Below are 13615 nucleotides of genomic sequence, written 5' to 3' on the forward strand. Positions count from 1 at the left end.
GCCCCACGGGTCGTTTTCCACCTCCTCCGTCAGCTTCTCCCAGGAGCGTAGTTTGCTGACCCGAATCATCTTTTTGAGACGGTTTTTGGCCGCCCTGGCCTCATCTCTGGCCCTCTCCAGCTGCTCCGCTCGATCTGCTCTCGTTCTTTGGAGCTTCCTGCGGGCCGCCTTGACCTCTGTTCTGGCTTGGGAGATCTCCTCCGTCCACCAGTACATCGGTTTCCGGCAGGCCTTCTTACCTCCTCCCCTGCGGCGGCCGTAGACTTGGTTGCAGAATGCCACCATCCATTTCTGGAGGGTCTCTGCAGCTACTTCCGCCCCCTTGGGTAGGGGCCGCCTGAGCAGCGTGTGCTGTGCCGCTTCCGTCGCTGTCTCCTCCGGGACTTCCTTGACCTTCCATCTCTCCCGCGTCATTGTCTCAGAGCTGGTCGTCTGCTCGTCCAGGTCCATGATCATGAGCCTGTGGTCGCTCGCCGTCTCGTCGTCGACCACCGCCCAGGACCATGGTCCTGTGAGACCCTTTGCTAGCGAGACGTCAGGGTTGGAAGTGCGCGCTCCTTTCTGGAATGTGGGGGCTGAACCGTTGTTCATAATCACAAGGTCCCTTGTTGCCGCCAGCTCCAGGAGGTGCCTGCCTCTCTCGTCCGATGCCCGCGCGGCCCATTCCGGTGCCTTGGCGTTGAAGTCTCCTCCAACGATGACTTCCCCTCTGGTTTTGTCCAGTGCTGTGCCGACCTCCGCTAGGAGCTCGTCGTATTCCCCGATCGTCAGGGCCGGAGACGCGTAACAGCTGATGAAATTTCTTCCATCGACCGTTACCCCCACCACTCCCTTTGCCCTGTGGAATACGTTTTGCGGGAGAGACTTGTCCCATACAGCCACCGCAGCCCTCTTGAGGTCGTCAAAGTACCATCCCGTGGGTCTCGAGGCCACAAGCGGCTCCGAAACCAGCGATATGGTGAGACCCCACTCTCTCGCTGCCTGGGCGTGCAGATCTTGGGCCGCCCAGGTGTGGTTCAAATTAATTTGAGCCACTCGCATTTTCGGGGTTGGAGGGTTCCTCTCGCGGTTCTGGCGTCGTCGCCTTCGCCGCTTGACACTTCTCGCTTCCTCCTGTATGGTCCTTGTCTGCAAAGCCACCCACCACGCAGGCTATGCAGCTCGGCTCCTCCTGGCATGCCTTCGCCATGTGCCCGGGCTTTCCGCAGTTCCGGCAAACGCCGGTCCTGTCTTCCCCCTGGCAGCTCCTCTCTCTGTGCCCGTAGAGGAGGCAGCGCATGCATCTGCGTGGGCCCTTCCTCGTCCCGGCGACGTTGCCTTCGGCCCTTTGCCTTCCTGCCTGTCGGGAGGGGCAGCTGGGGCTGTCGCTAAGGTGGTTCGCTTCCTGGACTCCCTTGCCTTTGCATGTGAAGCACACCGGATCCTCTTTACATGACGCCGCCTGGTGTCCCTCCTGGCCGCATCTTCGGCAGCACTTGGAGCGATCCTGCCCCTTGCACGCCGCCACCCCATGTCCTTTTTCCAGGCACCTGGGGCATCTCTTGGCCGTAGGGGCGATCCGCAGGATCCTTGACCTTGACAGGCCAATCCTCACCCTTTTGGTCTCCAAGCACCTCTCCGCGTCCCTTGCCTGGAGCAGCGCCGATGCCGATGCGCTTGCGTCCGCCCTCTTCGTGACCCTGCACGCCTCCAGTGGCACCGTCTTCCCGAGCAGCTCGCCCACCGCCGCCGCCACCTCTTCCGGCGTGGTGGTCTCGTCCACATCGGGGAAGATCAGCAGGGTTTTCCTGTCCGCCGACCTGACCGTCATGTTCTTGCCGACGGCCGTCTTCAGGGCTTTCTCCAACTGCGAGGAGTCAGCCCCCTTCGCCACCACCACCCGGAGCGCCCCGCTCTTGGTCTTTGTAGCGTCTCGGATGCTGGCCTTCAGAGCTTGCGGGAGCCCATTTTTGATTGCCAGAGCCGCTGTGGCGTAAGACTGCCCCTGCACCAGCAGCACCCTGGAACCGGCCTCCTGGGCCGCCATCCTCCTGCCGCTGACATGCAGCACCCACTTCACCTCCGTTTCCCTTAGGCAGGCCTCCGCCACCTTCCTAAGGCACTCCACCGGGGCCGGGGCCGCTGCGGTGATGTGAGCCTCCTTTACGTTCTCCTTTTCCAGGGCCGCCCTCAGTTTGACCAGGCCCTTGTACCATTCCTGTGGGCCTTGGTTGCCGTCGCACCCTACCAAGATGACTAGGTCTTGCCTTGTCTTTTCTTCGCCGTTCTCATCCGGGCCCGTCTGCCGGTCCCTGAAAATCGCGGCCTCCATGTTCTTTGGGACCCCGGCGTCCAATGGCGCCGTCATCTGTGGGTACCTCCGCAGCATGGCATCCAACAGCGGCGCAGATCTCCACTTCGCCGTGTCAACAAGGATGACTCTGGCCTGCACGCTCCCCCATTCTGGGAAATCGCTGTGGCTCTTTGTCGTCCGCGAGAACTCCTGCTCAGGCCAGCTGCCCTCGACCAGTTCCCGGGTCTCCCTCTCTTCTCCTCTCTGTAGGGCCTCCGCTAGCTTTCGTGTCCTTTCGCCCTTTGGTTCTTGGGTGGGCGCGTTGCGCATCTCCTCCCGCAGCCTGCGCAACTCCTCCTTGGCCTCGCAAAGCTCTACTTCTTTGGCTTTCAGGAGAGCCCTTGCTTCTTCCAGCTCCCTGTCGTCCCTTGTCTTAGCCGCCTTGGCTTCCTTGTGTGGGGCCTCGAGCTCCCTCCTCGCCGCCGCGAAGTGGCCTGCCAGCTGGTCTATTGCCGCCTTCAGGGGCTTGGCCGTATTCTTTTCCTTTAGCGACTGGAATGTGGCCACCAGGATTTCCATCCGGTTGACCGCCTCCCCTGTTTTGCTCGGAGGTGTGGTGTCATCTCGGGGCCGTTTGCTGCTTACCTCCGGTAGTGACAGCGCCTTTCCAAGAGGTGGTGTCCGCGGAGACTCCGCTCCGTCTGACCACAGTCTTGTTCTTGTTATGCCACCCACTAAGGTGACATTTGGTGATCCGTTGATCAGCTCGTCATCCTGCCAGTAGCTAGATCCTCCTGATCCTGCCGTCGACGGGGTGCCCGGTGTTCTTGGAGGCGTCCTCTGGAGCCCTCCTCTCTTGAAAACCTTTTGCTCGCTGAGCTCGCTGAGCTGAACAGTTGGCCTGATTACCTTACCTTGTGTTCCAGTAGTACTTACTTGACTCCCAGCCTGGTTCATCGCTGGGGTCTTGCAGTCGTGGGATGACGATCCAGCGGGGCCTGCAACAACCCCCTTCAGGACCGGCACTGAGGTATCCCTCCCCTGTGCGGTAAACTTTTTCTTTGTCGGTTCCATGTCCGTCCAGAATAAGTTACGTTTTATAGCTGCCGCCAGCTCGCGCCCTTGATTCTTTAAGTCCTGGCTCGACTGTGTTTGGGTACGTTAGCTTCCCCCACTCGCTGGCTTGCAAGGGGGTACTGAGCCCCGGGACCACGCCAAGGTGTACCCATCCCGGCCTGGCCTGGCCTGGCCTGGCCTGGCCTGGCCTGGCCTGGCCTGGCCTGGCCTGGCCTGGCCTGGCCTGGCCTGGCCTGGCCTGGCCTGGCCTGGCCTGGCCTGGCCTGGCCTGGCCTGGCCTGGCCTGGCCTGGCCTGGCCTGGCCTGGCCTGGCCTGGCCTGGCCTGGCCTGGCCTGGCCTGGCCTGGCCTGGCCTGGCCTGGCCTGGCCTGGCCTGGCCTGGCCTGGCCTGGCCTGGCCTGGCCTGGCCTGGCCTGGCCTGGCCTGGCCTGGCCTGGCCTGGCCTGGCCTGGCCTGGCCTGGCCTGGCCTGGCCTGGCCTGGCCTGGCCTGGCCTGGCCTGGCCTGGCCTGGCCTGGCCTGGCCTGGCCTGGCCTGGCCTGGCCTGGCCTGGCCTGGCCTGGCCTGGCCTGGCCTGGCCTGGCCTGGCCTGGCCTGGCCTGGCCTGGCCTGGCCTGGCCTGGCCTGGCCTGGCCTGGCCTGGCCTGGCCTGGCCTGGCCTGGCCTGGCCTGGCCTGGCCTGGCCTGGCCTGGCCTGGCCTGGCCTGGCCTGGCCTGGCCTGGCCTGGCCTGGCCTGGCCTGGCCTGGCCTGGCCTGGCCTGGCCTGGCCTGGCCTGGCCTGGCCTGGCCTGGCCTGGCCTGGCCTGGCCTGGCCTGGCCTGGCCTGGCCTGGCCTGGCCTGGCCTGGCCTGGCCTGGCCTGGCCTGGCCTGGCCTGGCCTGGCCTGGCCTGGCCTGGCCTGGCCTGGCCTGGCCTGGCCTGGCCTGGCCTGGCCTGGCCTGGCCTGGCCTGGCCTGGCCTGGCCTGGCCTGGCCTGGCCTGGCCTGGCCTGGCCTGGCCTGGCCTGGCCTGGCCTGGCCTGGCCTGGCCTGGCCTGGCCTGGCCTGGCCTGGCCTGGCCTGGCCTGGCCTGGCCTGGCCTGGCCTGGCCTGGCCTGGCCTGGCCTGGCCTGGCCTGGCCTGGCCTGGCCTGGCCTGGCCTGGCCTGGCCTGGCCTGGCCTGGCCTGGCCTGGTCTATCCCGGATCTATCCCGGATCTATCCCGGATCTATCCCGGATCTATCCCGGATCTATCCCGGATCTATCCCGGATCTATCCCGGATCTATCCCGGATCTATCCCGGATCTATCCCGATCTATCCCGATCTATCCCGGATCTATCCCGGATCTATCCCGGATCTATCCCGGATCTATCCCGGATCTATCCCGGATCTATCCCGGATCTATCCCGGATCTATCCGGATCCAAGGACCAAGGACCAAGGACCAAGGACCAAGGACCAACAAGGACCAACCAAGGACCAAGGACCAAGGACCAAGGACCAAGGACCAAGGACCAACAAGGACCAAGGACCAACAAGGACCAAGGACCAAGGACCAAAGGACCAAGGACCAAGGACCAAGGACCAAGGACCAAGGACCAAGGACCAAGGACCAAGGACCAAGGACCAAGGACCAAGGACCAAGGACCAAGGACCAAGGACCAAGGACCAAGGACCAAGGACCAAGGACCAAGGACCAAGGACCAAGGACCAAGGACCAAGGACCAACCAAGGACCAAGGACCAAGGACCAAGGACCAAGGACCAAGGACCAAGGACCAAGGACCAAGGACCAACAAGGACCAAGGACCAAGGACCAAGGACCAAGGACCAAGGACCAAGGACCAACCAAGGACCAAGGACCAAGGACCAAGGACCAAGGACCAAGGACCAAGGACCAAGGACCAAGGACCAAGGACCAGGACCAAGGACCAAGGACCAAGGACCAAGGACCAAGGACCAAGGACCAAGGACCAGGACCAAGGACCAAGGACCAGACCAAGGACCAGGACCAAGGACCAAGGACCAAGGACCAACAAGGACCAACAAGGACCAAGGACCAACAAGGACCAACAAGGACCAAGGTCCCAGGACCAAGGACCAAGGACCAAGGACCAAGGACCAAGGACCAAGGACCAAGGACCAAGGACCAAGGACCAAGGACCAAGGACCAAGGACCAAGGACCAAGGACCAGGACCAAGGACCAAGGACCAAGGACCAAGGACCAAGGACCAAGGACCAAGGACCAAGGACCAAGGACCAAGGACCAAGGACCAAGGACCAAGGACCAAGGACCAAGGACCAAGGACCAAGGACCAAGGACCAAGGACCAAGGACCAAGGACCAAGGACCAAGGACCAAGGACCAAGGACCAAGGACCAAGGACCAAGGACCAAGGACCAAGGGACCAAGGACCAACCAGGACCAAGGACCAAGGACCAAGGACCAAAGGACCAAGGACCAGGACCAACAAGACCAAGGACCAACCAAGGACCAAGGACCAAAGGACCAAGGACCAAGGACCAAGGACCAAGGACCAAGGACCAAAGGACCAAGGACCAAGGACCAAGGACCAAGGACCAAGGACCAAGGACCAAGGACCAAGGACCAAGGACCAAGGACCAAGGACCAAGGACCAAGGACCAAGGACCAAGGACCAAGGACCAGGACCAGGACCAAGGACCAAGGACCAACCAGGACCAACCAGGACCCAAGGACCAAGGACCAAGGACCAAGGACCAAGGACCAAGGACCAAGGACCAAGGACCAAGGACCAAGGACCAGGACCAAGGACCAAGGACCAAGGACCAAGGACCAAGGACCAAGGACCAAGGACCAAGGACCAAGGACCAAGGACCAACCAAGGACCAAGGACCAAGGACCAAGGACCAAGGACCAAGGACCAAGGACCAAGGACCAAGGACCAAGGACCAAGGACCAAGGACCAAGGACCAAGGACCAAGGACCAAGGACCAAGGACCAAGGACCAACCAAGGACCAAGGACCAAGGACCAAGGACCAAGGACCAAGGACCAAGGACCAAGGACCAAGGACCAAGGACCAAGGACCAAGGACCAAGGACCAAGGACCAAGGACCAAGGACCAAGGACCAAGGACCAAGGACCAAGGACCAAGGACCAGGACCAGGACCAGGACCAAGGACCAAGGACCAGGACCAAGGACCAAGGACCAAGGACCAAGGACCAAGGACCAAGGACCAAGGACCAAGGACCAAGGACCAAGGACCAAGGACCAAGGACCAAGGACCAAGGACCAAGGACCAAGGACCAAGGACCAAGGACCACCAGGACCAAGGACCAAGGACCAAGGACCAAGGACCAAGGACCAAGGACCAAGGACCAAGGACCAAGGACCAAGGACCAAGGACCAAGGACCAAGGACCAAGGACCAAGGACCAAGGACCAAGGACCAAGGACCAAGGACCAAGGACCAAGGACCAAGGACCAAGGACCAAGGACCAAGGACCAAGGACCAAGGACCAAGGACCAAGGACCAAGGACCAAGGACCAAGGACCAAGGACCAAGACCAAGGACCAAGGACCAAGGACCAAGGACCAAGGACCAAGGACCAAGGACCAAGGACCAAGGACCAAGGACCAAGGACCAAGGACCAAGGACCAAGGACCAAGGACCAAGGACAAGGACAAGGACCAAGGACCAAGGACCAAGGACCAAGGACCAAGGACCAAGGACCAAGGACCAAGGACCAAGGACCAAGGACCAAGGACCAAGGACCAAGGACCAAGGACCAAGGACCAAGGACCAAGGACCAAGGACCAAGGACCAAGGACCAAGGACCAAGGACCAAGGACCAAGGACCAAGGACCAAGGACCAAGGACCAAGGACCAAGGACCAAGGACCAAGGACCAAGGACCAAGGACCAAGGACCAAGGACCAACCAGGACCAAGGACCAAGGACCAGGACCAAGGACCAACAAGGACCAACCAAGGACCAACAAGGACCAAGGACCAGGACCAAGGACCAAGGACCAAGGACCAAGGACCAAGGACCAAGGACCAAGGACCAAGGACCAAGGACCAAGGACCAAGGACCAAGGACCAAGGACCAAGGACCAAGGACCAAGGACCAAGGACCAAGGACCAAGGACCAACCAGGACCAAGGACCAACCAAGGACCAGGACCAAGCCAGCAGGACCAAGGACCAGGACCAAGGACCAAGGACCAAGACCAAGGACCAAGGACCAAGGACCAAGACCAAGGACAAGGACCAAGGACCAAGGACCAACAAGGACCAAGGACCAAGGACCAAGGACCAAGGACCAAGGACCAAGGACCAAGGACCAAGGACCAAGGACCAAGGACCAAGGACCAAGGACCAAGGACCAACAAAGACCAAGGACCAAGGACCAAGGACCAAGGACCAAGGGACCAAGGACCAAGGACCAAGGACCAAGGACCAAGGACCAAGGACCAACGACCAAGGACCAAGGACCAGGACAAGGACCAAGGACCAAGGACCAAGGACCAAGGACCAAGGACCAAGGACCAAGGACCAAGGGACCAAGGACCAACCAAGGACCAAGGACCAAGGACCAAGGACAAGGACCAAGGACCAAGGACCAAGGACCAAGGACCAAGGACCAAGGACCAAGGACCAAGGACCAAGGACCAAGGACCAAGGACCAAGGACCAAGGACCAAGAACCAACAAGGACCAAGGACCAACCAAGGACCAGGACCAAGGACCAAGGACCAAGGACCAAGGACCAAGGACCAAGGACCAAGGACCAAGGACCAAGGACCAAGGACCAAGGACCAAGGACCAAGGACCAGGACCAAGGACCAAGGACCAAGGACCAAGGACCAAGGACCAAGGACCAAGGACCAACAAGGACCAAGGACCAAGGACCAAGGACAAGGACCAAGGACCAAGGACCAAGGACCAAGGACCAAGGACCAAGGACCAAGGACCAAGGACCAAGGACCAAGGACCAAGGACCAAGGACCAACCAGGACCAACCAAGGACCAAGGACCAAGGACCAAGGACCAAGGACCAAGGACCAAGGACCAAGGACCAAGGACCAAGGACCAAGGACCAAGGACCAACAAGGACCAAGGACCAAGGACCAAGGACCAAGGACCAAGGACCAAGGACCAAGGACCAAGGACCAAGGACCAAGGACCAAGGACCAAGGACCAAGGACAACAAGGACCAAGGACCAAGGACCAGGACCAAGGACCAGGACCAGGACCAACCAAGGACCAAGGACCAAGGACCAAGGACCAAGGATTTTTTCTTAAGTAAAAAAATTTTATTTTTCAGATTTCCGCTTTAACTACTGTATGTTATAGATATTAGTCCGTAGAATATTCTCTGCGAGTTGTACCTATTTATCTCTGTTAGTTTACGAGATATTCGCGATTGAATGAAATGGGCAAAAATTAAAAAATGTCACTTTTTAGCACTTTTAGTCGCCTTTTTCGACCCTTTACTGTAGGAAATATATATATTTTAAATTTTTATCTGGTACAGAATTTTCCAGTCTTCTATAATCAGCGATTCGTTGGTTGCTCTGGCTTTTAGTTTAAGAGATATGAATTTTCAAAAATCGTCGAAAAAAAGTATCAAGCACCCCCCCTTGGCAATTTTTTCTTAAGTAAAAAAATTTTATTTTTCAGATTTCCGCTTTAACTACTGTATGTTATAGATATTAGTCCGTAGAATATTCTCTGCGAGTTGTACCTATTTATCTCTGTTAGTTTACGAGATATTCGCGATTGAATGAAATGGGCAAAAATTAAAAAATGTCACTTTTTAGCACTTTTAGTCGCCTTTTTCGACCCTTTACTGTAGGAAATATATATATTTTAAATTTTTATCTGGTACAGAATTTTCCAGTCTTCTATAATCAGCGATTCGTTGGTTGCTCTGGCTTTTAGTTTAAGAGATATGAATTTTCAAAAATCGTCGAAAAAAAGTATCAAGCACCCCCCCTTGGCAATTTTTTCTTAAGTAAAAAAATTTTATTTTTCAGATTTCCGCTTTAACTACTGTATGTTATAGATATTAGTCCGTAGAATATTCTCTGCGAGTTGTACCTATTTATCTCTGTTAGTTTACGAGATATTCGCGATTGAATGAAATGGGCAAAAATTAAAAAATGTCACTTTTTAGCACTTTTAGTCGCCTTTTTCGACCCTTTACTGTAGGAAATATATATATTTTAAATTTTTATCTGGTACAGAATTTTCCAGTCTTCTATAATCAGCGATTCGTTGGTTGCTCTGGCTTTTAGTTTAAGAGATATGAATTTTCAAAAATCGTCGAAAAAAAGTATCAAGCACCCCCCCTTGGCAATTTTTTCTTAAGTAAAAAAATTTTATTTTTCAGATTTCCGCTTTAACTACTGTATGTTATAGATATTAGTCCGTAGAATATTCTCTGCGAGTTGTACCTATTTATCTCTGTTAGTTTACGAGATATTCGCGATTGAATGAAATGGGCAAAAATTAAAAAATGTCACTTTTTAGCACTTTTAGTCGCCTTTTTCGACCCTTTACTGTAGGAAATATATATATTTTAAATTTTTATCTGGTACAGAATTTTCCAGTCTTCTATAATCAGCGATTCGTTGGTTGCTCTGGCTTTTAGTTTAAGAGATATGAATTTTCAAAAATCGTCGAAAAAAAGTATCAAGCACCCCCCCTTGGCAATTTTTTCTTAAGTAAAAAAATTTTATTTTTCAGATTTCCGCTTTAACTACTGTATGTTATAGATATTAGTCCGTAGAATATTCTCTGCGAGTTGTACCTATTTATCTCTGTTAGTTTACGAGATATTCGCGATTGAATGAAATGGGCAAAAATTAAAAAATGTCACTTTTTAGCACTTTTAGTCGCCTTTTTCGACCCTTTACTGTAGGAAATATATATATTTTAAATTTTTATCTGGTACAGAATTTTCCAGTCTTCTATAATCAGCGATTCGTTGGTTGCTCTGGCTTTTAGTTTAAGAGATATGAATTTTCAAAAATCGTCGAAAAAAAGTATCAAGCACCCCCCCTTGGCAATTTTTTCTTAAGTAAAAAAATTTTATTTTTCAGATTTCCGCTTTAACTACTGTATGTTATAGATATTAGTCCGTAGAATATTCTCTGCGAGTTGTACCTATTTATCTCTGTTAGTTTACGAGATATTCGCGATTGAATGAAATGGGCAAAAATTAAAAAATGTCACTTTTTAGCACTTTTAGTCGCCTTTTTCGACCCTTTACTGTAGGAAATATATATATTTTAAATTTTTATCTGGTACAGAATTTTCCAGTCTTCTATAATCAGCGATTCGTTGGTTGCTCTGGCTTTTAGTTTAAGAGATATGAATTTTCAAAAATCGTCGAAAAAAAGTATCAAGCACCCCCTTGGCAATTTTTTCTAAGTAAAAAATTTTATTTTTCAGATTTCCCGCTTTAACTACTGTATGTTATAGATATTAGTCCGTAGAATATTCTCTGCGAGTTGTACCTATTTATCTCTGTTAGTTTACGAGATATTCGCGATTGAATGAAATGGGCAAAAATTAAAAAATGTCACTTTTTAGCACTTTTAGTCGCCTTTTTCGACCCTTTACTGTAGGAAATATATATATTTTAAATTTTTATCTGGTACAGAATTTTCCAGTCTTCTATAATCAGCGATTCGTTGGTTGCTCTGGCTTTTAGTTTAAGAGATATGAATTTTCAAAAATCGTCGAAAAAAAGTATCAAGCACCCCCCCTTGGCAATTTTTTCTTAAGTAAAAAAATTTTATTTTTCAGATTTCCGCTTTAACTACTGTATGTTATAGATATTAGTCCGTAGAATATTCTCTGCGAGTTGTACCTATTTATCTCTGTTAGTTTACGAGATATTCGCGATTGAATGAAATGGGCAAAAATTAAAAAATGTCACTTTTTAGCACTTTTAGTCGCCTTTTTCGACCCTTTACTGTAGGAAATATATATATTTTAAATTTTTATCTGGTACAGAATTTTCCAGTCTTCTATAATCAGCGATTCGTTGGTTGCTCTGGCTTTTAGTTTAAGAGATATGAATTTTCAAAAATCGTCGAAAAAAAGTATCAAGCACCCCCCCTTGGCAATTTTTTCTTAAGTAAAAAAATTTTATTTTTCAGATTTCCGCTTTAACTACTGTATGTTATAGATATTAGTCCGTAGAATATTCTCTGCGAGTTGTACCTATTTATCTCTGTTAGTTTACGAGATATTCGCGATTGAATGAAATGGGCAAAAATTAAAAAATGTCACTTTTTAGCACTTTTAGTCGCCTTTTTCGACCCTTTACTGTAGGAAATATATATATTTTAAATTTTTATCTGGTACAGAATTTTCCAGTCTTCTATAATCAGCGATTCGTTGGTTGCTCTGGCTTTTAGTTTAAGAGATATGAATTTTCAAAAATCGTCGAAAAAAAGTATCAAGCACCCCCCCTTGGCAATTTTTTCTTAAGTAAAAAAATTTTATTTTTCAGATTTCCGCTTTAACTACTGTATGTTATAGATATTAGTCCGTAGAATATTCTCTGCGAGTTGTACCTATTTATCTCTGTTAGTTTACGAGATATTCGCGATTGAATGAAATGGGCAAAAATTAAAAAATGTCACTTTTTAGCACTTTTAGTCGCCTTTTTCGACCCTTTACTGTAGGAAATATATATATTTTAAATTTTTATCTGGTACAGAATTTTCCAGTCTTCTATAATCAGCGATTCGTTGGTTGCTCTGGCTTTTAGTTTAAGAGATATGAATTTTCAAAAATCGTCGAAAAAAAGTATCAAGCACCCCCCCTTGGCAATTTTTTCTTAAGTAAAAAAATTTTATTTTTCAGATTTCCGCTTTAACTACTGTATGTTATAGATATTAGTCCGTAGAATATTCTCTGCGAGTTGTACCTATTTATCTCTGTTAGTTTACGAGATATTCGCGATTGAATGAAATGGGCAAAAATTAAAAAATGTCACTTTTTAGCACTTTTAGTCGCCTTTTTCGACCCTTTACTGTAGGAAATATATATATTTTAAATTTTTATCTGGTACAGAATTTTCCAGTCTTCTATAATCAGCGATTCGTTGGTTGCTCTGGCTTTTAGTTTAAGAGATATGAATTTTCAAAAATCGTCGAAAAAAAGTATCAAGCACCCCCCCTTGGCAATTTTTTCTTAAGTAAAAAAATTTTATTTTTCAGATTTCCGCTTTAACTACTGTATGTTATAGATATTAGTCCGTAGAATATTCTCTGCGAGTTGTACCTATTTATCTCTGTTAGTTTACGAGATATTCGCGATTGAATGAAATGGGCAAAAATTAAAAAATGTCACTTTTTAGCACTTTTAGTCGCCTTTTTCGACCCTTTACTGTAGGAAATATATATATTTTAAATTTTTACGCCATTTTATAGTTTAAGAGACGCTCTACACAATACATGCCATTTTAATGCGCTAAACATTCTGGAAGTGCCCTAAAATGCCCTTCAAAAATTGTTATTTTTTTACGTTTTTAATTTTTGGGTCGTGAAGCAGGGACAAATTTTTAAACATTTTTTTTATTTCAAAACTTGATTGTTTATTTTGCAAAACAGGAAATAATTTATAAAATATTTTGTCTGAAGAACAGGGCCGAACTTTATAAATTTTTGGGTCGAAGAACAGGGCCGAACTTTTCAGTTAAAATTTTTTGGCCGAAGAACGAAGTATTAAAGGGCCAGGGCCGAACTTTTCAGTTTAAAATTTTTTGGCCGAACTTTTTAAGTTAAAATTTTTTGGCCGAAGATCATTTTTTCCTGCGAAATCAAAATAAAATTTTAAACGCTAATAACTCCTGAACTAAAAGGGCTAGAAGGGAAAGGACGGCAGATTCTTGACCCTTGAAGGATTCTCTACAAGATAGGCTATTAAAAACAGCCCTTTTTTCGCCTCAAAACTGAAAAAAGTGCAAAGAGGTACCTCTTATAGGTTTTTTGATTTTTGAAAAAATCAAACTAAACACGCTATCCTGTAAAGAACCCTTTAAGGATTAAGGGCCTGAAGTCCGTTTTGTTCTAGCCCTTTTAGTTTCCGAGATAATCGCAATTAAAAACTTTAAACGCTAATAACTCGAGAACTAAAAGGGCTAGAACAAAACGGACTTCAGGCCCTTAATCCTTAAAGGGTTCTTTACAGGATAGCGTGTTTAGTTTGATTTTTTCAAAAATCAAAAAACCTATAAGAGGTACCTCTTTGCACTTTTTTCAGTTTTGAGGCGAAAAAAGGGCTGT

Source organism: Atheta coriaria, unplaced genomic scaffold, assembly GCF_025399875.1.
Source record: "Atheta coriaria isolate IRGN ID8LTWV9N9 unplaced genomic scaffold, Caltech_Dcor_3.1 hic_scaffold_3_pilon, whole genome shotgun sequence".
Taxonomy (NCBI): domain Eukaryota; kingdom Metazoa; phylum Arthropoda; class Insecta; order Coleoptera; family Staphylinidae; genus Dalotia; species Dalotia coriaria.